Raw genomic sequence first — 24,135 nt, forward strand, 5'->3', positions numbered from 1 at the left:
GGGGGGGGGGGGGGGCAGCACAGAGCAGGGCCTGCCCTCCTCCCGGGAGAGGCGGTCTTGTGGGAAAGTGACCTCTCTTCACGGGGGGCTGGCTCACTAACCGGCCAGGCGAGCGTAACACCAGTGGGCAGAGAATCAGGGACCCTCCCCCGGCGTGGGAGACCCGCTCACCTAACCCCTTTGCCTGTCCCCATGCGGCGCCAGTGCCGAGGGCCCCAGAAGGAAATGACCAGCCGCTGACAGGTCACAGGTCTCCCTGAAGTGAGCCAGCTGACCCACGACCCAGACCCACTTTCTGGGTTGGATCAGAGTGAGCTGGGGAACCTCAGGCAAACAGGTTTCCTAAGGGAATTGGCCTGTGCCTTCTTCTGGGGACTTCTGGAGAGAGAGGCAATCAAGTGTGTGGTAAGAACGGGCTGCCACCCACCTCACCAACATCTCATCATGGGCTCAGCGTCACCAAAGGGAAAAGACACATTCAGCAACCAGAACAGCCGCCGGCTCGACCGCTGCTCCTACCTCAGAATGGAAGACAGCACTGGGGCGGCGGATCAGGTATCGCGTAGTCCTACTCTCTCATGTACATCACAGATGGGGAAACTGAGGCCCAGAGAGGCCGGTGTGGCCCTCTCTGGAAGCCTCCGAAGTGCACGCAGTGCTACTGGTCCTCGGTTCCCCTGTCCAGCTCTGAAGTCATCCTCCCCACTGACCACTTCCCCATCTCAGCACCAGCACCAACAGCCTCCCCCGCCCTCACCCACAGCCAACTGGTTAATCAGCCCTCTCCATCCGGCAAAGCAGAGAGTTCCCTCGTGGCCTCCCGGCGCCTCTGGGGGCTGCAGACCCTGCCACCCCCAGCAAGGGAGGAAGGGACAAATCACAGGAAGTGCTGACCTCTTCCCGCCATGGCCATGGCCGTGGCCATTCAAGGGAAAGCTCTGCACCACCCCAGTGATGGTCACACACACCATCAAGACCCCTGGGTACTAAACAAACTGACAACTTAGAGAAAACAAACCGAACTACTAACAGCGACTACAGTGAGAAGGCCATACATAGGTCAAGTTTGAGTTTGGTTCTTCCTACTTCCAAATTTTCCTTGATGACCATTAAAAAACGCACCCTAAACATTCTCCGAGACTTAGGATAAAAAAGAAAATCAGCCTGGAAATACTATATTACAGATAGTCTATTTTGGTAGAGCAGACAGAAACACAATCAGAATTAAGCACAAACTGGGCCCCAAGCATGGGACGCGGGTCCTGAATGGCCCAAAAGACCTGGTTACAAAGCTGTACTCCTCCTAGGCAGGCCTGAGATCTTCAGAGTAAAATCCCAGTGGCTCCTCCCCAACCCTGGTCCAGGAGTGAAGGTTTCTGCGGTTCTGGCCACAGGGAGAAGTCCCTTGGAGCTTTCCCACTGGTTCCACTGGCAGGAAAACCACTGGAAGCCACATAATCCTTTTTACTCAGCTTCTCTGAGCTGAAACCACCCTACTTTGGGGTAGGCTGTCCTCCCAGACTCCATCCTTTTCGTCTATTTATCCCTGCCTTGCTTGCTAAACAAATGTGAAATGGCCTAAAGCAGCGGGTTCCCAACCCACACATGTGAATCTTTGGGGAGCTTTGGAAACATACTTAGGCTCAGGCCCCCTCCCAGAACAATTAAAACAGAAGGTGGTGGGGCATGAGCATGGGCATTTAAAAAAAAAGAAGCTCCCCAAGTGATCCTGACAAAGTATAGGAGCCAAGCAGAGACACCCAGAGCACGATGAAAAGCAAGTAAACAAAGAAATCCCGGCAATAAGGAAAGAAAAGGGCGGGGGGGGGGGGGCTGGGTTAGAACCCAAAGCACAGGCCACACTAGAGCTAGCACGAACGACTGACTTTGAGCTGAGCTTCCTGACGGCCAAAGCAAAGAGGATTCACGCTGTCCACCAGAGAGAAATAAAGTAGATTCACAGAAGTTCCTCCTTGTCCTGGGACCTGAGATGAATATCTCCTTGACACCCTCCAAAGGAGGACACACAGCATGATGCAACGAGAGCATGTGCCACTTCTCACCCCACGGGGCAGCCCTTGCGAAGGGTACCCACCAGTCAGCAACGGACTTATCCAGGGCTGTCCTCTAACTCCGTGCTAGAAATAAGAGCCTAACCGAAATCAACGTCTATATATACCATATGCTGCCAAATCCACTTCGTCTTCCTGATCACGACGTACCTAACCTGCCACCCTGAACTCCAGCACCTTGTCATGACAACACAAGGACACAGACTCTGTTTACTGAGGTACAGAAATAAAGGAAGTGACTCATGAAAACACCAAGAACACTGAGTCTGTCCCCATAACGCAAGAGGGGGCAAAGCCAAGCATTTCCCTCAATGCTGCTGCAGAGAAAGGCCACTGCCCACCCTCAGACCCATAGCTGTGGTCTCTCAGGTCTAAGAGCAGGGTCCCCCCCCACAAGACTGGCAGCCCGGGAAGCAGGCCTCACAGCCACCAAAACCAAAAAATAGCAGAAGAGGCCTCTGAGTCCCTTACGCATAGTATACTTTTCTGTTATGTATGATGTACTTCGGGAAGAAGTTCTTTGTAAATGTGTTAAAATCAATGGAATCAAGAAGTAACCACCCTCGTACCCCCTTATTCGTGACATTTTCTTTTTGATCCACGCATCGCATCACATTTCAAAGTAAGCACTGACAAGTTAAAAGTGGTAACTACTCCCAATCGCCAAAGGTGGAAACAACCCAAATGTCCATCAACAGATGAACAGATCTACAAATTGTGGTCTAGCTACACAATGGAATACTATTCAGCCATAAAAAGGAATGACACACGTGACCCCCTGGCTGAACCTGGAAAACACTATGCTAAGTGAAAGAAGCCAGACACAGAGGGTCACGTACGTATGATACCACGCACGTGAAATGCCCAGCACAGGCAAATCCTAGGGACAGAAAGCAGATTAATCCTTTTCAGGGGCCAGGGGATGGGAGGAATAGGAGCAACTGCTTAATGGGTATAGGTTTCCTTCTGGGGTGATGAAAAAAGTCTGTTAACTATGCTGTGGCGATGATTGCCCAACAGTGTAAATATACTTAATGCCACTGAATTCTTAAGGCTTTGAAATGGTTACCATGGTAAATTTTGTGTCACATGTATTTTACAATACAAAAATTAAAATAGCAAAATTGTCATTGTTTGGGGGTGCCTGGGTGGCTCAGTCGGTGATTTTGGCTCAGGTCATGTTTTCAGGGTCATGGGATCAAGCCCCACGTTGGGCTCCATGCTCAGCACCGAGTCCACTTGGGATTCTGTCTCTCCCTCTCCCTCTGCCCCGTCCCTGTGCTGAGCGTGCCCATTCACTTGCTCTCTCAAATAAATAATTAGTTAATAAAATCTTAAAAAAATAAATCTCACTGTTTTGCCCTAATAGAAGTGCTAACAAAATTCAACCCACATTAAGATTTTATATAAAGATGGATCATTATTCCACACGTGCAGAAAGTCAGCTTCAACCCCAGAGCATTCAAAAATCAAAATTAGGGGGCGCCTGGGTGGCTCAGTCGTTAAGCGTCTGCCTTCGGCTCAGGTCATGATCCCAGGGTCCTGGGATCGAGCCCCGCGTCGGGCTCCCTGCTGCGTGGGGAGTCTGCTTCTCCCTCTGCCACTCCCCCTGCTTGTGTTCCCTCTCTCGCTGTGTCTCTCTCTGTCAAATAAATAAAATCTTAAAAAAAAAAAAAAATCAAAATTAGGATGGCTGGTGGCCAGTCTTCTCTTAAAAACAAGTTTCCGAAGAGTCCATATCTGCCTCTGGCAGTGATGCGTACCGAGGGCACTTACCCACAAAGTCTGGGATTTGCTTTGAAAGTAATCGAAGAGCAGGGAGGGGGAAGGATCCTAGATGGGAGCTCGCTGAACTGTATTTATATAATTGAAATTCTCCATAATGAAAAGTCTTGCTTTGTTTTCAAGCAATTCCCGAATCTTTAATATACTGGATAATGTCTGCAGAGGTAAAGACTAGATGCCCTTAGGCTGTCAAATTCTGGTGGCTCCACCTGGTGCTCTCCACCTGCGCCCCACAGTTTAGGGTCACGGGGGCAGGCCTGTCCACAAGAGGCCACACAAAGGGCTCAGAAAAGAACCAGAGCCCCAGGTCACACTGCCAGGCAGCAACACATCGGAGTCATCTGACCTAGTCCTTCACACTGCAAACCAATACATTATCTAGGCCTCCAACGTGCCAGCCCAGAATTCAGCTATCAGCTAGGGGCAGGAAACCAGGAAATTGTTCACTGACATGCCTTTAACAGAGCTATGGGACCCCCGCCACTGCAGACAGAGCCCGCCTCCCAGATCCAAGGAAGGGAGGATGCTGCCAGGCTCTCGCCAGATGCAATAGGTTAAAATTGCAATTGCCTATCCACGTGTTTCTCCTCCTCCTCCTTCCTCTTCAAGAACTAGATGAGGGGTGGGAGGTAAGGCAGGTATGTTGTATTCCCAGTAGCTAGGAAAGTGCATGGCCTGTAGGAGGTGTTCGACTGAATGTCTGTTGTGTGATCCCGACTTTTGATGGATACCGCTCTAAAGGTGCATCATAAAGACCTGCTTCTTGCAAATGCCAATGTAAGACATCAAATGGAAGGCACCAGAACGTACTAGGAGAAGACGAGAGACAAGGAGTAATGGTACAAATACTACCACCTAAAATAGCATCAGAGATGCTCTGGAATGTGAAGCCCGGGGTCAGAGAGAAGGGGGCATGGAGAGGAGGTGTGGGTATGTGCCAGGCACAGGAGGGCGTGAGACAAGCATCTAAAGCTCGGGCAAGGGAGGGCAAAGAGGAGGCTGGCAAGCTCCGAGACCCTGCACCCGAGGCGCTGCCGTGACTAACGCTATGTGAGGCCCTGGGCTCCAGAGCAGGGCCCAGGCAACGAAGGGAAATGAGGAGGCATCATGGGAGGGGTGGGGGCTGCGGAGAACTGGCGCCCGAAACCCCTTCCAGAGACGGCGCCGACATTGGCGCTGACCCACTGTTGCCAGGCAACAGTGCAGGCCCCCAGCTGCCAAGCGTTCCGATTTGTCAATGAAGCTCCAAGTCCGCATTGCTCTGTAAGATCTCCTGATTTTCAGGTTGGCGACTCTGGTAGACAGAATTATGGCCTCCCAAAGATGTCCACATCCTAATCCCAGTTACAAGGCAAAGGGGAATGAAGGTAGCAGATGGGATTAAGGATTCTAATCAGCTGACCTCAAAACAGGGACAGGAGCCTGGATTATCCAGTGGGCCCAATGTACCAGCAAGGATCCTTAAAAGTGGCAGTGGGAGGCCAAGGAATCAGTGTCAGAGCGATGCGGCCTGAGGACAGGACTAGCTACTGCTGCTTTGAAGATAAAAGGGGCCACGGATCAAGGAACGTGGACAGCCTCTACGAGCTGGAAAAGCCAAGGAAACAGATCTTCTCCTGAGGCCTCCGAGAAGGAACACAGTCCTGGCTACACCATGAATGTAGCCCCCTGAGACCGGTGTTGGAAGTCTAACCTGGACGACTGTTTGAGGCCCCTGCATTTGTGATCATTTCTTACAGCAGCCATAGGAAACTAATACAGCAACCAACTTTAATTTTTAAGAAAAAAGGAGGGGCGCCTGTGTGGCTCGGTCGTTAAGCGTCCGCCTTCGACTTAGGTCATGATCCCAGGGTCCTGGGATCGAGCCCCGCATCGGGCTCCCTGCTCAGCCCAGCTCGGGGAGCCTGCTTCTCCCTCTCCCACTCCTCCTACTTGTGTTCCCTCTCTCTCTGTGTCTGTCAAATAAATTAAAAAAAAAAAAAATCTTAAAAAAAAAAGGAAAAAGGACAGTAGAGCCCAAACAAAACACATCTGTGGGCTAAATGGGGCCCGTGCACCACTTTTGTCTGGTCTACTCCAAGGCGAGTTGAGGGCTGGGCATGTCCTGGGTACTCAGCACAGAGCCTGGCCCAGGCGCTCTCCGACACGCACCCCAGGGTGAGCTACTGGGTCCCTTGCCTTCACAACCCACTCATAAAATTCTCCAGGGGTTTCTGGAGAAATAGAGCTGCTTGGGGCACCTAGCTGGCTCGGTGGGCAGAGCACGCAACTCTTGCTCTCGGGATCATGAGTTCAAGCCCCATTTGGGCGTAAAGCTTACTCACCAAAAAAATAAAAAAATAAAAGCTGCTTGAGTGTAAGTGTAAGGAGCTCCATTCCCAGCGGACCTGTTAGCCGCAGCCCCCCAGACGCAGACAGACGCAGATGGGGCCAGACCTCACCCCGGGACCTGAGACACTGGCCTACAGTAGAGGGCGGAAGGGGTTAGAACCCTTCTCCACTCTGCCTTCTGCACACACAGAGAAGTGAAGGCTGTTCAGCTCCCTGGGGAAGCCTCCAGGCCCTCCCTGCCAGCCACCCACAGGGCACTCTCTTGCTCAGTGACTCCCCAGCACCGACAGCAATGAGATCACTTTGGGGTTTTTTTTTAAACAGCAGAGGAACACTTTTCAAAGGAGCTCTTTTTAGTTTCCCACGTTCAGAGCGGAGCAGAGCTGCTCTGATCAGAGGCAAAGTGGAGGACCCAGAGCACTGCCCACTCAACCATCGAAAGGTTGTGTGAAAGCCACGGCCCGACTCACAGCGCGCTAAGCACTTGGCCGGTTCTGCTGCATACCCAGCCCTCCCTCCTCTACACCCGCCCAGCTCAGCCCGAGCCCGAGCCTGCCCCTGCCCCTTCGGGCCTTGGCACAGCGCTGTTCTCTGGCCCCAAGGCCTCTCATCGGTGTCCCCCAGAGCTCCCACTTTCCCTTCAAGACTCTACCTACCCATCATCTCCTCTGAAGCCTTCTCTGACACCCAGATTCACTCTCGGTATCTGATACCACTTTTTCAACTTCTCCCTCCCCAGGCTGCCATTACTTTTCCCTCCATCAGAAGCCACTCTCTGCAGATCATGAGCTACTTGAGGGCAGAAACTTGTATCTTGTCACCCATGCATTCCCAACCTACAGGGCACGCTACGTATGTGCTCAATAAACACTGCAGATGGAATGAACTGGACTCTAATTTTTTTCTGACAATATCATAAATTATGACACGGTGATATGCATTAAATGCACCGGTAAAACCTCCCTTCTGCTCTTCGACTAATCAAGTGACTCAGGTACCCTAAATCCCAACTATCTTTAATAGAATCACTTTGAAGAAATGCAGCTTTAAGGTTACAAGTAGTGTTTGCTGCAATCATTACAATTAGAGGCGGAGGAAGGAATCTGGCTCGCACGCAGGCTTGAAGGACCAGGTGAGAACCCGCTGTGCCTGCTCCATAGGCCCGGCTGCGGAAGGAGGATCAGCAAATGAGTGGGGAACCGTCTTTTCTCCTGCCCTCACAGGGTTTACACTCTTGGCTACACCAGCCCCCTTTGGCCAAGGAGCTCAAAGGCAAACTTCAGCAGCCTGGGGGGTGGGGGGTGCGGTCATCTCTCCCTGGCGCGATTCCACCTTCTCTGCCGCCCCCTCCCTCTTTCCTGAGCCGGTCCTCAGCTACTCCACAGGAGCTCAGGGCCCAGCACCCCATATCTCACCACTGCACAGGCTTCTGGCTCTCTTCTGCCTCCAATTTTCTCCCACCTTCTAATCCCTGACGCTCCCTGACGCTCCCCTGAGCATACAGTTCATCTCGTCAGCCCACACAAACCATGAAAATCATCTGGGGCACTTCTAAAAAAGCTACTGGCTCTCCCTCCGTGGTCTGGGGTGGGGCCCCTCACAGGCATTTTTAAAAAGCTTTCCAGGCCATGTGACCTGCAGGTGCAGCCAAGGATAAAAAGTGCAGGCTCGCAGGCTGTCCCAGCCACACTTCCCAGCCAGCACCGAGGCCTCCAGGGCCCCTGCCTCTCCCTGAACAGACCCGGGCTCCAGGACCTCCCTTCACGCTGACACGGACCTTGTGCTGTCTCTGGAACTGTGACCTACCCAGTCTCACCAACCTGCCCGGTCAGGCCCTGCCACAGGGCCCCTCCCCACACACTTGAGCTCCCTACTGCCACCACCACCAAATCCCAGGGCCGCTGCCTCGTCAGAGCCAACAGCCACCCGGCCACCTTAGTCCTCACTGTTCCCAGCGGGCATCCACTCGGCAGAGCTGCTTCTGCGAATGTGGGGATGTGGGGTGCCCCAGCCCACCCCAAGCTTTGCCCCCTGCTGTTCCCTCCACCTGAAATGCCTTCCATCTGTCTTCTGTACCTGGACCCTGTTCCCTGTCCTTTGAGGTCCACCTCAAATCCTGCCTTTCTCCCTGATGTCTTCCCTGACCCTTCCAGATTTTTCTCCATTCTCGATGCCCTGACAAAGAATCAAAATCACAGCTCAGCAAACCACCAGCTTCTAATTGTCTCACAAATGTTAACTTTGTCTTCTCAATCGGTGGCAGGAAACATGGCATTTCATTTACACCCATCATTTTGACTAGAGATCACATGCTGCGTATTTTCCAGGCCGACGCCGACCTCAAATATTCTGCTCTAATGTCACGAAACGGTCCTTGATTTGATGCCCATACGTCTACATCAACTGGACTGCTTCTCATAAAGTGGTATCAAAATTCTTCCCCTTGTCATGTGTTTCCCAAATTCTTGGACCCAGAGTACAGTCATTATACCCCAGGACAGCAATGGATACCGAACAGGCGCTCATGGAGAGCTTGCTTGCAAGGAAAAATGTGACTTTTCAGGCTGTCACCGTTCCTCCACTGCCAAGGCTTTCAGGGGGAGGGAGGTGGGGGAAAGGGGGCAGACTCTGAACAGCCAACCTCTAGCTCTCACGATTTATTCACCTCAGCCTTAAAGAGCTTACAAAACAACAAATTTGAGTCCAAACCTCCAGGGCCTCCGGAGAGCGCAGGGCAGGTACCCACACGTAGCTGTTTACCATTCCTTGGCTGGGGAGCTGCAGGCCATTTTCAAACCTTGGGAAAGTGATCACACCCCAACCTCCACATACACTGTTAAGACCAGAAAAAGCACCCAGTTGCTGTAAGTCATATGTTAATTGCCTGCTGAGGGAGGAGACACTTTATATTTTTATTTATAGAACTTTTTAAGACTATCGCGTTCTTCTGTAGGAACTTGATCACGTTTTACCAAACAGCATTAACCAGGAGATTTTTTTTAGTCCTTAATTCCCATGCGTCATGTTTACAGAGCCAGTGTGCAGAGCTTCAGGATTACAGAGTAAAAAAGAAATGAGCCCTTTCCTCAGAGCAATTTGGCCAATTATTTTAACACAGTTTTGCAAACACAAAAACCCTTACCAGCCCACACAGACTTCCTCCCAGCCAAGCCAGCTGGGGTCCTCCCAGGTCCCCGCTGTACGCTACCAGGCAGATCGAGGTCTTTGAATTTACTTCCATGGCCCCAGACAGGGAAGGGAGGGGTTGTCATAGAAATGGCTTCATGAGGCTCCAAAACCGAACAGGTATGGGACTGGCTGGGGGCGCGGGAACAAGCCTGACCCCTCTGAGCCTCAGTCTGCTCATGTGTGTGTGAAATGCGTACCTCCCAGGGTTGCTCTGAGGGTACAGCGAGGCAATGGGAGCACCTGGCAGGCCTGCAGAGTGAGGTAGTGGAAATAATGTGGTTTTGAATCTGACACAGGTGGCAGCAAATACCAGCTGGGGTGACTTACTGGCGGGGTGGCCTGAGGCAGGTGGCGGAATCCCTCTGAGCCTTAGTTTTTGCATATGCAAAAAGCGAAATAGTGACCTTGAAGGATCATAATGAAAATTAAATTAAATATTGTGCCTAAAAGGAGGAGCATAGGGCTTGGCACACAGAAGACATTCAAAAACTGTCAGGGCGTGTGCTCGAGCGCGTTCTCTCTCTCTCTCTCTCTCTCTCTCACACACACACACACACCCAGGTTTGGTTTTGATGGACAAGCAGATAATTACTATTGGTGGAAAACAATTTTCTCCCCCAAACTCTGAACACCAAAGAATATTAAATCAATCTGAACCGTTGGAGGGAGGAGGAGTGACTTCCATTAACACCAGTGGCCTTCCCTAATGGCCCCGTGGGAGTCTGCCTGGTGCCCTGACTTTCTCAGCTGCATTTCTAAAAAGCCTTGACAGTGAACATCTTGTTGATGTGCGGGAACGATGAACCGGCTTTTCTAACAGAATCCTGGACTTACTGCCTCTCCGAAGGGCACTGACGTCTCACAGCCCCTTCATGAAGGAACACACCCCGACTAACTCACACTGTGATGATGCCTGGGACCACAGTCCCAGTTCCGATCACGTAAGAACAAAAGTGAAAACATCTCTTTGACAAACGAAACTCCCTTCCCGAGGGTCATGCCATCATCTTCTGAGCAATCCGGGTACACTTCAGAGGCAGAAAAGCACTGCTGTGTTTGAGTGTCCCGGCACAGTCAGGCACCCCTTCGTATTCGGTCCTCTGCGCCGGGGTCCCCAGATCTGGTTCCTGGGCCAGGAAGAGCAGTAGCACCTGGAAACTGGCTGAAAACGCACATTCTCAGGCTTCACCCCAGACCTACTGAATCAGGCTCTCTGGGGGTAGAGCCCGGCAATGTGTCTGACAGGACTTCTGGGTGATTCCAATGCACGTTTGGAGTCTGAGAAACACCCGTCTCTTCTGCAAGATGGTTATTATTAGCCCCACTTCAGAGATGAGGAAAACGTAGCTCAGTGATTAGAGTGCTCAAAGCCACCCAGCCAGGAGACCAATCTGTACCCACGTCTGATTCCAAAGCTATTTCTCACATGGCCTTTGTAGCCAAACTGTCTGTACCATTTGGTGCCCTCAGCTACTGAGCCACCGGGATGTGACGATGACATTAGCTTCAGAAGGGTGGGAGTGAGAGGAAGGATGAAGCCTGCTCTCAGAAGTGATTAATTATAGATGCTTTTAAATCCACATCATGCATCAGCCCTAGACGGTCGGCCATCCCTCAGGACGAGCCTGCTTTTCCCTGTTCCATTTATCAGCGGGGTTGCCATGAAGAGAAGGGGGGGTGGGGGAGTCCCTTCATTTACAGCCCTCTGTGCACCCGCTGCCTAGCACTCCTTTGAATAGAAAGAGAAGGAAGTTACCTATTCTGTCTCTAGAGCGCTTGAAAGTGCAGCCTTGACCGAGAGGAAGGCTTTTCGGTGCCCAGGCACAAAGGTTCCAGTACGTGGGGATGCTGGGAATGAGTCACCAGAAAGAATCCAACGCACGTACACGGAGCATTTTAACAATGTTGCGGGTCTGGTTCAAAGGAGGCAGGCCTTTTTTTTTTTTTTTTTTTAATCTAACCCTAAATCTGGCGTCTATCAGTTCAAGTGGTTCATTAAACTCTTGACATTCAACCCACAGTGCTTTCACAGATCCCAGGTTAGAAAAAAGAAATCTCATTCACCATTCCCAGCCCTCTACATAGACTTGGTGGTGATTTTCAAGATTGCAAGTTTATCCTATAATTTAAATGAGTACACCTAACACTGAGGGGCTTTACACAGGAGCTGGTGGGGTAGGAAGCCAGGTTTGGGAATCATACAGACCTTGGCTTGAATTCTGGCCGTGCTAGTTCCTCACAGGTTACTTTCCCTCTCTGGGCCTGCCTCCGTTTTCCCACTGGCAGATGGGTGGGGTAATCCCATCTTGTACGGTTGGTTGTTTCTTGTTTTGTTTTTTAAGTAGGCTTCACGCCCAGTGTGGAGCCCAACATGGGGTTGAGATCAAGACCTGAGCTGAGATCAAGAATAGGACACAGAACGGGGCGCCTGGGTGGCTCAGATGGTTAAGCATCTGCCTTCCGCTCAGGTCATGATCCTAGGGTCCCGGGATCGAGCCCTCCAACGGGCTCCCTGCTTGGTGGGGAGCCTGCTTCTCCCTCTCCCTCTGCTGTTCCCCCTGCTTGTGCTCTCTCATTCTCTCTGACAAATAAATAAAATCTTTATTAAAACAAAATAGGACACTAAAGACCTGAGCTGAAATCAAGAATAGGACACTTTGAACAGACAGCCCGTTTTTGTTTTCCTATGTTATACGTTGATGTGAAGACAAAATGAAATTATATTTAAAAAAAAATAATAAAGTCTGCTGACACAACTTTGCATTTCAAGACATAAAAAACTTAACCACATGACAGGAAAACAGATCTAGTCAAAAAGTCCATAGATGGGTTACACTGAATACACTCACTTAAGGGCCCCAACACTTATTTCACTCTGTTTTTCTAAGTTTCTATTTTTAGACACCCCGAACAAGCTAAATCAGACCAAAGAAAATTCCATTGACAAAGTTATCAGAAAGTTTGTCAATTTTCAACAACTCAACAGATGGACATAAACAGTCATTTCACAATGCAGCTGACAAAAACAAAATGTGCTCTCTCCCACCCTCGACAATCTCAGTTACATCATCCCACGGCATTCGTCCATTGTCAACCTGCAGTAGGCCTTGAAGCCAGTCTCCTCACCTCTGTGAGACTCAGTTTCTCAAATGAGGTAGCACGTGGAAGAGTATTTTCCAATCCAACAAACCCATTCGAATCCCAGCCCCATCACTTACTAGCTGTGTGACCTTGAGCACATGGCTTAAGCCTCTGGGTCTCAGTTTCCTCAACTGCAGAAGGGGGCTAATATGCCTGTGGCTGATCATACCCGTGTGTCACGTAACATGACATACCCGTATGACCTACGACTGCCGGGCTAACAGTAGTGGTTTTTGCAAGAGCAGAGACAGAACAGTAGAGCCTGTGGTAGGGGATCAATAAAAGTTTGTTCCTCGGCCCCCAGGACTACTCACTCACATCCCAGAATTTTACTGAGCATCTCCCATGTGTCAGAGACTGAGGTGGCCTCGAAGATGTCTCAGATGCCCCAGATACAGAGATCCTATGATTAAGTGCTCCAAAAGCCTGGGGGCGGTGAGGCTTGGAGAGAAGAGTCTGAGGGACCCAAACACTGGTGGAGTTGGCTGGCAAAGGCTTGACAGAAGACGTTCGTTTAAACTGGACACATGAATAGCAAGTTCAGCAGACAAATGGGGGACAGAGTTTGAACTAGAAAATTCCTCATATTCCCACCAACCTCAAGTTCCCCAAATGCAAGCCCTTTCATTTCGGCAAGGCTCACAGTCACCAGGTACTCATGCCACGAAATGACAACCACCACCGTCATCCATGCCCCATCAATCCGACAGGAAGGTTCCGGGGGACGGAAGGAACAACTGCCAAAAAGCCTTAAAAACTTTAATGCGCTTCCCAAGAGTATGAAAGGGACAATTCCATGCATGAAAATTTCTTGGCACTTTAGTCCACAAAGAACTGGAAGTTACCCTCTTCCGAATGAAATCTTTTAAGGAAAAAAAAAAAAAAAAAGCTCACTCTTTAAGTTCTGGAAGAGCCAAGCCATTAAAACAAGTCCTAAAAACCCTTTTAAACTAAAACTACTTTTGTAGGACTCTTATCAGAATCCCAACTCTTAGGAAATCCGCACGATACCATGGAAGACAGCTACACTAACAGGCATCAATTATATTTCTACAAGGGCTTTTTTTACAAGGGATGGGTCATTTTCAAGGCTGCATACATAGGTATCATCACTTGCAAGTTACATTTCCGCACACACCGGCCACCGTGTTTGACATAACACACCTTGCTGCGATAGAGTTCTCCACTGAACTTCCCATCTGTCAAACTCAAGGTTCAAGGGGGTAGAAAGCTTGTGTAAACCAGGAGAGCTCAGTACATCCCAAAGGACCATCCAAACTTGCTCCTGGTCCAGGGCCCTGTGGGATACAATCGTGTCTTACAATAATTTGCACTTTACCCAACTCTTTACAAGCCAGTATCTCTCTCCTTCAACGCTTACAGAAGAAAAGCCCAGTGGTAACAAGACCAAGCCCGTATTAAAACTAAAGAAACTAGTAAGCTTTAAAAATATAAAAGTAAAAATACAGATAGAGTAAAGAGCAGATCTTGGTGGCTTCCGACACCATCACCGATCTCAAATACAATCAATGGAACAAGTCAGGAAAAAAAAAACTGTAAGTCCCTTCTGATGTTCATTTAAATACAGATGAAAAAACTTAATTATCAGTGCAAACTCAATCGCTGCTGTGCAGATTCAGTATATGATTCTGCCAGCACCTATCATCTGGTATCTAGAGCTACAAGATGTACATGTTTTCTGCCAAATCTTCATTATCTTACGTAATTGGGAGGAGGGGGAGTAATTAAAATTCACCTTTTTCAATCCTTTTAACCTCCTGTTCCAACCTTTTCTTTCACAGGGCATTCTTCTGAGGTAGGAAGGAAGAACTCAACACTTCACATCTTTCCCATTATCTTGTGTGAATGTTAAAAATAAAAGGGAGGAGGGGGTGTTATCCTGAAGATCTCTCTAAAAAAATTCTAAAATGTGCGGAGAGCACCCCAGAGACCAAGCTTCTAGTTCTGTCAGTGACACAGTATCACTGCATGACCTTGGGCAAATCACTGCATCTCTGGAACCTCAGTTTCCCCCATATGAACCCCAATATGCGCAGGCCCCGTCCTCTCTTAGAAGCACAGAGTTCAGATGCGTCCCCAGGACAAAACAGTGAAGGGACCCCAGGCCGTGCCCCTGGGCGGCGGAATGGACTTTCACAGGCCCCTGCCGGGGTTTCTGGGGAGAGCAAGCTGCCCCCACCCTCCCCAACCCCCCCGCAAAGCCACTGGGCCAACTTCAGGTCGCAAACAAAAACCTGTTGGCACGGACTCCTCTAGGAAGGGCCAGCCTCTCCCAGCGCGCTCTGCTCAGGGGGAGCCGCCCCACGGGCCGAGACGAAGGGTCTCCTTGAAGAGGCCGGCCCCCACGCACCCATTCACCCACCCGGATTAGCCGAACGGGACAGCCGGGCGGGGTCTCTGCCATCCCACGCGGAACAAAAGGCATCTGGAGCCAGGCTCTGCCGCCCCCGTCCCCGCTGTGCTGCGGGGGTCGGGGGTGGGGAGGGAGAACCTGGTCCCTGGGGAGGGAAAAGGGCCCCGCTCCAGCCCGAAGGAGAGGGGGCACGGGACGGGATCCTGGACAGAGAGGACCCCTCCCCCGATTCCTGGAGGAAAGAGGGGCTCGGCTGTGCACGGGGGCGGGAGGGAGATCGGGCTCGGCTCCGGAGGAAAGGGGGGCCTGGCCCGAGGAGGGGAGGAAAGTGCTCCGGGAGGTGGGGCGGGGTTGTTCCAAGCTGAAAGGTAGAGGATGAGGGCCTGGAGGGGGCTCCTGGATCTGGGGTGGGAGTAAGAGGAGCCCCTGACTCGGAGGATGTAAAAGGAAGAGCTCCCCGATAGGGAAATGGGGGGGTCCTTGCAGCGGAAAGAGGGATCCAGATGGGGAGGGGGCCATGCTCCAACCCGCGGGGCGGGGCCTGGTTGGAAAGAAAGGGGTCCCACCTGAGGTGGGGACCCAGCTGGGGCAGCTGGGGTGCATGCTCTGGGGGGCTGGCTGGAGGGGAGCGGCGCCGTGAGGGCGTCCGCGCCCTGGGGAGGGGAGGGTCCGCGCCCCGGGGTCCCGCTCCCGCCCCCCGATGCTCGTGGGCCCCGGCTCACCTTCGCTCCTCCGAGCCTGCCCGGGTGCGCGGCTGCGGCCGCGGGTACCGCTGGGGAGGCGGGAGCGACCGGAGCCTGCGGAGCCGCCGCAGCCGCCGCCGCCGCCGCCGCCGCCGCCGCCGCCGCCGCCGCCGCCACCGCGTCTAGCTCCGTTTGACACCCACACACCAGCCAACATGGCGGCCGGGAGGGGGCGCGCCGGCTGCGTGCGCGCGCCCGCCGGCCCCGCCCTCCACCCCCGAGGCCCCGCCCCCGCGCCGAGGCCCCGCCCCGCGACCTCCCCCCACATACCCTCGACCTCAAGCACAGCGCCCCGCACTCCCGCGGCGCCCCACGACCTACGCCGGAATCCCTGAAGCATTCCCCCCAAACTCCACACACGCATCTCGACGACCCCCCAACCACCCGCAAACCCTGGCAAATTCATACCCGAACCCACGCACTCGGCAGCCTTCACTCAGACCCCCCCAAAAAACGCCCATCCCATACTCCACACGCATCTCGCCACCCTCAGGCACGCACACAGAGCCCTCCATCAGCGCTGAAACCCCGTTCTTAACCTTGCAGTATGCACTTGAAAACATTATTCCAAAAGGGGCTTCTCTCAGGAGGTAGAGCCTGGAAGGGGCCAGGGGCTCCTGGGGCGCTGGTCACCTTCGGTTTCTTGAGCTGAGTGCCATTGTCACAAGTGTGTTCACTTTGTGAAAATTCACTGATGTACACTTTAGATGTAGGCACTTTTCCGTATGTGTGTTAATACTTCAATAAAACACACTCAAAAATCATTCTGAGAAGGGATGCATCGGCTTTGCTAGATTGCCAGAGGGATCCTTACACTAAAAACGTGGAGCCCTCGGCTCACCGTCATCCTCACACGAGGAATTTACAGACTCACCGCTTCACACGGCCTGAAACTCACAAGAGCAACAGCAACTGCCCCCTCCGCCTGGTTCATCCAGCGCCCAAGAGGCACCTGCTACGTGCCAGGCTCTGTGCAAGGCTCAAAAGGAGTCGAAGACAAAGCTGGACAAGAGGCAGACCTTGGAGAGGTTCCTGGGACCTCACAGCTGACTAACCTACTCCAGACAGGGTCGGGTCAGCAGAAACCCCTCACAGAAGAGTCTGGGGTGTGGTTCAGGGCTCGCTGGGTTGGCAGACAGCATCATTCCTGTTGCCTGTGTTCCAAGGAGGCCCAGGTGACATCAACACTCTGCCAAGCTCTGGTTTCAGGGAAGCTGTGTCCATGAGTCCCATTCTGCCCTCACTTACTAAGAGACCTTAGACAAGTCATTGCACTTCTCTGAGCCTTATATTCCTCCTCCCTATGAAGAAGCCTGGTGGATGAAGACCTCCCTTCTGTTCTTCCAAGCTGGGATCTAGACTTCCCTTCTCAGGGACAAATATAAGAGCGAAAAGAAAGGGGAGAAGAGAGAGAGAAACAGAGAGAAGGGGAGGAAAGAAAGGAGAGGGAGGGGAAGGACAGAGAGGGGAGGAGGGGAATGGGGAGAGAGAGAGAGAGAGAGACTAACACATTTGTAAAGTCACCTGGCCATTTTTCCTCTATAAAGTCCAGAGCTGGTAGTTCCAGATGCTAGAAAATCCTCCCCATGGTTTGCAACCCCCTCCCACTGCTCAATGTCCCTTCTCCACCAGGAGAGTGAATTAGCCTTATGGCAGGAACCTGAGCTCCCTGTTTTTGAACTTGGCTGGCCCCTCTTCTGGAGAAGGCTCTCAACCAGTCTAACACTCCCTGTAAACTGCAACTCACTCTTTGCTGGGCCTTCTAGAAGAGGAGAACTTTGCATGAAATCATGGCCCCTGTCCTCAGAGTTTGCAACTTCAGATGAATTATGCCCACACACCGTGGGTGCCCGGTGCAGGCTCGAGTGCTTTACCCTCCAGTGCTGCCCAATAGTTCTTCCTGCAATGAGAGAAATATTCTCTAGCTGTGCCATCCACATGTGAGCACTTGGGATATGGCTAGTGTGACCCAAGGAGCTGAATTTTTAAGACCTTACTTAACTTTAATTAATGAACTTAAATAGCCACATGGGGCTGGATGCTACCACACCAAACAGCGGCTGGCCTAAACCTCACCACAGCCCCACAAGGTGAGCAGTCTTACTGTCCACATGTTACAGATGAGAATTTGAGGTTTGGAGAGATGCCAGGGCTTGGTCATCCAGGCCAATTTTTTTCTGCGTATAGAGCCCATTGCCTTCCCCACCCAGCTAGCAAGTCTGCGTAGCCACAGAGATAAAATGCAAACTTTGGGAAGAGACCTGGATACAGATAAAGAGACAATGAGGGGGTGCCTGGCTTGCTCAGTTAGAGGAGGAATGCAACTCTTGATCTCAGGGTTGTGAGTTCAAGCCCCATGTTGGGTGTAGAGATTACTTAAATAAATAAATAAATAAATAGACTTAAAAAAAAAAAAGAGAGAGAGAGCTAATGAGGTTAAGTACAGCCCAGGAAGTAAACTGGAGAACAGGAGATTGAGCCAGGCTGGGGAGTGGAGGAGGGCCCCCTGAGGCTGAAAGACCACCACCCAAGTGCAAGGTCAGAGGGGGCATTCCTGCATTCCTCCAAGTCCCTTCTCCTTCCGCACTGCTTTGAGATGTGAAGCATCTCACCACCTTTCATGGTCCCTCTCTGAATTCACCCTCACAATGAGCCCTTAAGGTCAGCAGTCCTATTCCTCTTTTACAGATGAGGAAACGGAGGCAGCAGACAGCTGTGCTGGGATCCAAACCCAGGTTCTGGTCCAGAGCGTGGAAGCACAGGGCTGGAGCACACACCTCCATCTGCCCTCCCTGGTGTAGCCAGGGCGCAGGGGTGCACAAGCACCTGTCTCCAGGGGTCCCAAACAGACCAGTTTCGACCACCCGCGCGGACAAAATCCAAAGGCAGAGAGACAAGTGGAGGGGTAAAACAAGAAAGGAATTTATGTGAGGCCAAACCAAGAAGAAGGTTGACTAGCTTCTCAAAGACTGTCTCCAAAGTGCTGAAAATACTTCCAGGTTTACGCAGGAAAATGTGGGACAAAGGTCTGCGGTCCCCGCAGGTGGGCAGTAAAGATCCGTCCATCATTGTCTTGGAGTGGATTGCCTGCGGGTGGGGTCTTGCTGGGTCAGGGCAGTTGCTGATTGCTTAACCGGGTAGTTAGTTCGGTTCCCAGCACCAGATGATTTGCCCACAGGGTCTTTTACCAGAGGGAAGAGATAAACTGGAAAGAAGTTAATCAATTGGAACATTTGAGGTCAAAATGGATGGAAAGCCCTCTTTCACTAGGATTTGGAGGTTGGTTCCAGATGCATAGTGAGGCAGTGACTGGGGCTGGTCAGAGCGGTGTTTCAGGAAGCATCGAGATGGTCGCATCGAGATGGCCGTGCAGGCCAAGGGATATCTTGGGTTAGGGAGGGAGGGCATGTTGAGTGAAAATAATTAATGCAGGATAGTCGGAAAAAAAGGCAGGCACGGACAAGAGCCCTTCCCTGTCCCTCCCACCCTAAGAGGAAACCACCTTTTTTTTTAAAGATTTTATTTATTTATTTGAGAGAGAGAGAACGAGAGACAGAGAGCATGAGAGGGAGGAGGGTCAGAGGGAGAAGCAGACTCCCCGCCGAGCAGGGAGCCTGATGTGGGACTCGATCCCGGGACTCCAGGACCATGACCTGAGCCGAAGGCAGTCGCTTAACCAACTGAGCCACCCAGGCGCCCGGAAACCACCTTTAAAAGGATTTTACACCACCCTGGAAGGAGCCCTCCACCCTTTCCCCTGTGATAGGTAGATGACAAAAACCTGATTGGATGACAGGAGCAGGGAGGGTTAATCAGATTAAAACAGGCCGTCAACAAGCCCAAAACTTTGGTGGCAACCCTCTCAGGTCCCCTTCCTCTTCGGGAGATTTGTACTTTTGCTCAATAACTATGGATCAATAAACTTTGCTTTCATCTGGACTACCTCTTCATTCTTTGAAGCAGCATGACCAAGAACGCGGGCACTAAAGGAAAAGAAATCCTGTAACAGAATCACCTAGTAAAGGTGCAGAAGGAGGTCCCAGGGATCTTCACTGAAGGTTTGAACTCTAGATTCAAAACCCTTTGGCCAGCAGAAAGAGCCCTGCCTTGGGAATCCAGAAATACCTAACTTCTTATCCACTGATTTGCTGCTTGAGCTTGGCCATGTCACTGCTCCCCCGAGGCCTCAGTTTCCTGATCTGTGAAGTGGGAATAATCCTTCCCACCTAATGGGATTGCACTTTGGTTCAGAATGAAAAAGCAGAGGAGGAAATGCTTTGGAAACTGTAAAAAGCCTGTCAAAAAGAAAAACCACAGGCCCCAAATGGCATTTATTTGGGCGAGGCCAAGTCACCAAGCCAGGGCTTAATATCTAACCTAATTGTAGTCATCCTCCTCCAGAAATGTAAGTCTTATTCGTATATATATATATATATAAATATATGAATATATAAATCATATGTATATATGATTTAAAGTAATCTCTGTGCCCTGGGGCTCAAACTCACAACCCCGACTGAGCCAGCCAGGTACCCCAGAAATGTGAGTCTGAACCTATCAATCGGGAATTTTCTGAGAAGCACCAACGAGGTAATCTGTCACATGGACCCTCCACCCTGCCCCCTCAAAGGAAGATGGGGTAATCTGCATAGTAAGACCCCCCCAGTCTTTCCCCCTAAGGAAAGGTGGTCTCCCCTGGAAAAATCCTTTCTTGTCTTTTGTTTGTAACTTTTTTGCCCCACCCTCCTTCCTGGAGCATCCCTCTACCTTCTAGATGGGGTGCAGCTCAATTCATGAATCATTTAATAAAGTCCATTAGATCTTCAAAATTTCCTCGGTTGAATTTTGTTTTTTAACCAGCCCTAGATGGATGTTAGCAGTAGTTCCTATTAAAATATGGAGATGAAGCTACTGCCCCTCTAGGGGATGGAAGTCTAAAAGGGCAGAGAGGAGTCATGAACAGGAGCAGAAACTGAAACACCACATAGAAAATCACAAGAGAAAGGGCTGTGAGAACTCACAGGGAGAAAATTTCCTTTAGCTCCTGGGGAGGGAGTAATCAGGGCAGACTTCCTGGAAGTGGAGATACTGGAGTTAGGAAACAGTAATAATAATAACAACAAAGCAGTGAGCACTGTGCAAATGCTTTGCATGGATCATCTCACTTCCTCTTTTTTTAAACTAATTTATTTATTTGACAGAGAGAGACACAGCGAGAGCGGGAACACAAGCAGGGGGAGTGGGAGAGGGAGAAGTAGGCTTCCTGCGGAGCCGAGAGCCCGACGTGGGGCTTGATCCCAGGATTCTGGGATCATGACCTGAGCCAAAGGCAGATGCTTAACGACTGAGCCCCCCAGGCGCCCCCATCTCACTTCCTCTTAATAACAACCTTGAGTTTGAGACCATCTTTATCCCCATTTTATGGATGAGATTCAATTTGTCCATGATCACAATGCTAAAAGGCAACACTACTAGAAGGCTCTCCTGATTCCAAAGCCAATCTCTTGAGAGGAATTTGAATAGGCTGAGGGGAGAGATTGGCCCTACCATCCAGCTCCAAGGGTGGGTGTATAACAAAGACTGAGCCAATCAGAGCATCCCTCCTTGGCCATAGTGACTGGTTCAGAAATGGGCACATGACTCAAAACAGGCCAATAAGACTCAAGCCCAGGATTTTTGTAGAAACCACTGAAAGACAGGAAGCTTCTCTTCCCATTAGGTTGCTGAGCTAGTGGGATGTAAGGTTGGAGCAGCTCCACACTAGGAGATTTCGGCCTGAGAATGAAAGTAACACAGAGATGAGAGAAAAGATAGATTTCTACTGACATTATTTGAGCACCTTGAACCAGCCATACCTGAAGCTTTCACCCTGGACTTTTTAGCACACAAGCCAATACATCAGTTGGAGCTATTTTGATAGAAAATCAAACTCAAAGTGGCTTAAATAATAATTGGAATCAACTAGCTCATTTAACTAAAATCTCCAGAGCCAGAGCTTCAGGTGCAGTATGATCAAGGCTCTGGCTTCATTTCTTTCACATATGGCATATGCCCCCAGGCATGTCATTATTTTCCTTGGGTGGTGTCTTGACTGGCTCTAAATTGGGTGTAGCCGATCCATGTCTCACATCTGTAGTCACACCACCCAGAAGCAAACAATCTCTTTCTCCCAACCAGCAAACCAATATTCAAGGCTTGCTGTAATCAGAAGAACTTGGATTGCCTGCCCATCCCCAAGCCAGCTGTGGGGAACGTGAGGTGAGGAATTCACCCCTGGAGCTGGGCGGGGGGGGGGGGGGAACTTATGGGAAGGGAACAGATGCTGGGGAGGTATGCAGCAATGCCCACCACTCTAATAAACTCCCTTTCCTTTTTCAGCTGTTGACTTGGGTTTTCATCGCTCGGTACCCAGATTCCCGACAATAATGGTCATCAACCTCATTTCCATTTTACATTTAAATTTTTGAAAATTCTGTGCTTTTATACTTGTACTATTTACTAAATCAATCAATAGACTGATCATTCTGCTTGGGATTACACAATGCCTTTTTTCCAAAGCTCTCATCACACCTCATAAATAAGTTTCAATGGCCTTCATCAGTTTTCCTCCCTACGGCATTATGTACAACAATAAAAACATAGCATCCATTTAAATATAGTTTCTGATCTTACGACACAACATTTCTGTTCCTTATTGACTATTAATCTTCAGGCTTTTTCCTCTATAGTGGTGAAGATTCAAACAAAACACTCTTCTTTTTTTTTAATTTTTTAAATTTTTATTTTGGTGTGTGTGGGGGTGTGACACAGAGAAGAGATGGAGGCACAAGGGGTGAGTGGAGGCTGGGATTTTCCGTGGATGGAGTGTGATGAGCCTGATCCTGATGAGGGCAGGCACACAGGTCAGCCGACCCATAACTGTAGCCACCTGTGATCCCACGTAGAAGGTAGTAGCCCTTAGGTGCTCATGCTAGGGACGCTAGAGCCTGCTACTTGGCTTCCGGTGGCATGGGACTCCTGCCCCTGCATGAGAAAGCGATAAAAGACAGTGCATTTTAAAACTGTTTTCTGGTGCAGCTTTTGGAGAGCAACCCCCCTATCAGTCCAGGGGCAGGCCTGTCCCTGGCTGGCCAGTGAGAGTGCTGCATCTCGCTGGCCACAATGATTGGTTCAGGGATGAGCATGTGACCCAAGCTCAGCCAATAAGTGCTTTCTCCAGGATTTTTACCTAAAATTAGCAACCAAGTGGCTCTCTCTGCTTCTGAGATTGTGGACAATAGGACTGGGGAGGCCTGGAGCTGCCAGGAGCTCTCTTTGTCACCCCACAGAGAAAATTATTTTTTTAAATAGAAATATAATTGATATACAATATGGTATTCATTTCAAGTGTACAAGATTATGAGTCAATGTTTTTATACATTACAAAATGATCACCAGGATAGGTCTAGTTACTATCTGAAATCATACAAAGTAATTACAACATTATTGACTCTATTCCCTATGCCTTACATTACATTCCTGTGACTTATTTTTGTTATAGTTCTATGGGAAAAAAATGTCATTGGTATTTTGAATGGGATTGCATTGAATCTGTAGATTGCTTTGGGTATTATGGACATTTTAACAATATTAGTTCTTCCAATCCATGAGTATAGTCTATCTTTCCATTTGTTTGTTTCATCTTCAATTTCTTTCATCAGTGTCTTATAGTTTTCAAAATACAGGTCTTTCGGGGGCGCCTGGGTGGCTCAGTCAGTTAAACATCTGCCTTCGGCTCAGGTCATGATCTCAGGGTCCTGGGATCGAGCCCCACATCAGGCTCCCTGCTGAGCTCCTCTCCCTCTGCCACTCCCCCTGCTTGTGCTCTCTCACACACTCTCTCTCTCAAATAAATAAATAAAATCTTCAAACAAACAAAATACAGGTCTTTCATCTCCTTGGTTAAATTTATTCTCAGGTATTTTATTCTTTTTTGATGCAATTTTGTAAATGGAAGTTTTACTTAATTTCTCTTTCTGACAGTTCATTATTAATGTATAGAAAAACAACAGATTTCTGTATATTAATTTTGTATCCTGCAACTTTACTGAATTCACTTATTAGTCCTAATAGTTTTTTTGGTGGAGTCTTCAGGGTTTTCTATTGCCTTTTAACTCTTTCTCTTACCTAATTGCCGTGGCTAGGACTTCCAATACTACGGTGAATAAATATGGTGAGGGTGGACATCCTTGTCCTACTCCTTATCTTAGAGGAAAAGCTTCTAGCTTTTTTTTTTTTTTTAAGATTTTACTTATTTGTCAGAGAGAACGCAAAGCAGAGGAAGCTGCAGGCAGAGGGAGAAGCAGGCTCCCCACTGAGCAAGGAGCCCGACTCGGGATTCAACCCCAGGCTCATGACCTGAGCCGAAGGCAGATGCTTAACTGACTGAGCCACCTAGGCATCCAGGAAAAGCTTTTACCTTTTCACCATTGAGTATGAGGTTAGCTGTGGGTTTGTCATA

At 50.0% G+C, this 24,135-nt stretch overlaps 1 protein-coding gene across 5 annotated transcripts in view; it reads right to left on the reverse strand.

Annotated features, from left to right (window-relative positions):
• The window catches only part of EPN2 (epsin 2), an 80,419-nt gene extending 64,697 nt beyond the window's left edge, over positions 1-15,722 (reverse strand). For 4 of the 5 annotated variants that reach the window (XM_032431653.1, XM_032431652.1, XM_032431651.1 and 1 more), the window contains exon 1: positions 15,615-15,722. The gene's annotated coding sequence lies outside the window, so the exon portion shown is untranslated. Of the gene's footprint in view, positions 1-13,682; positions 15,047-15,614 lie in introns of those variants that run through there. The other variant, XM_032431649.1, reaches the window with a different exon arrangement.
• Positions 15,723-24,135: the final 8,413 nt, after the last annotated feature.

Source organism: Phoca vitulina, unplaced genomic scaffold (assembly GCF_004348235.1).
Source record: "Phoca vitulina isolate PV1807 unplaced genomic scaffold, GSC_HSeal_1.0 scaffold47, whole genome shotgun sequence".
Classification (NCBI taxonomy): Eukaryota; Metazoa; Chordata; class Mammalia; order Carnivora; family Phocidae; genus Phoca; species Phoca vitulina.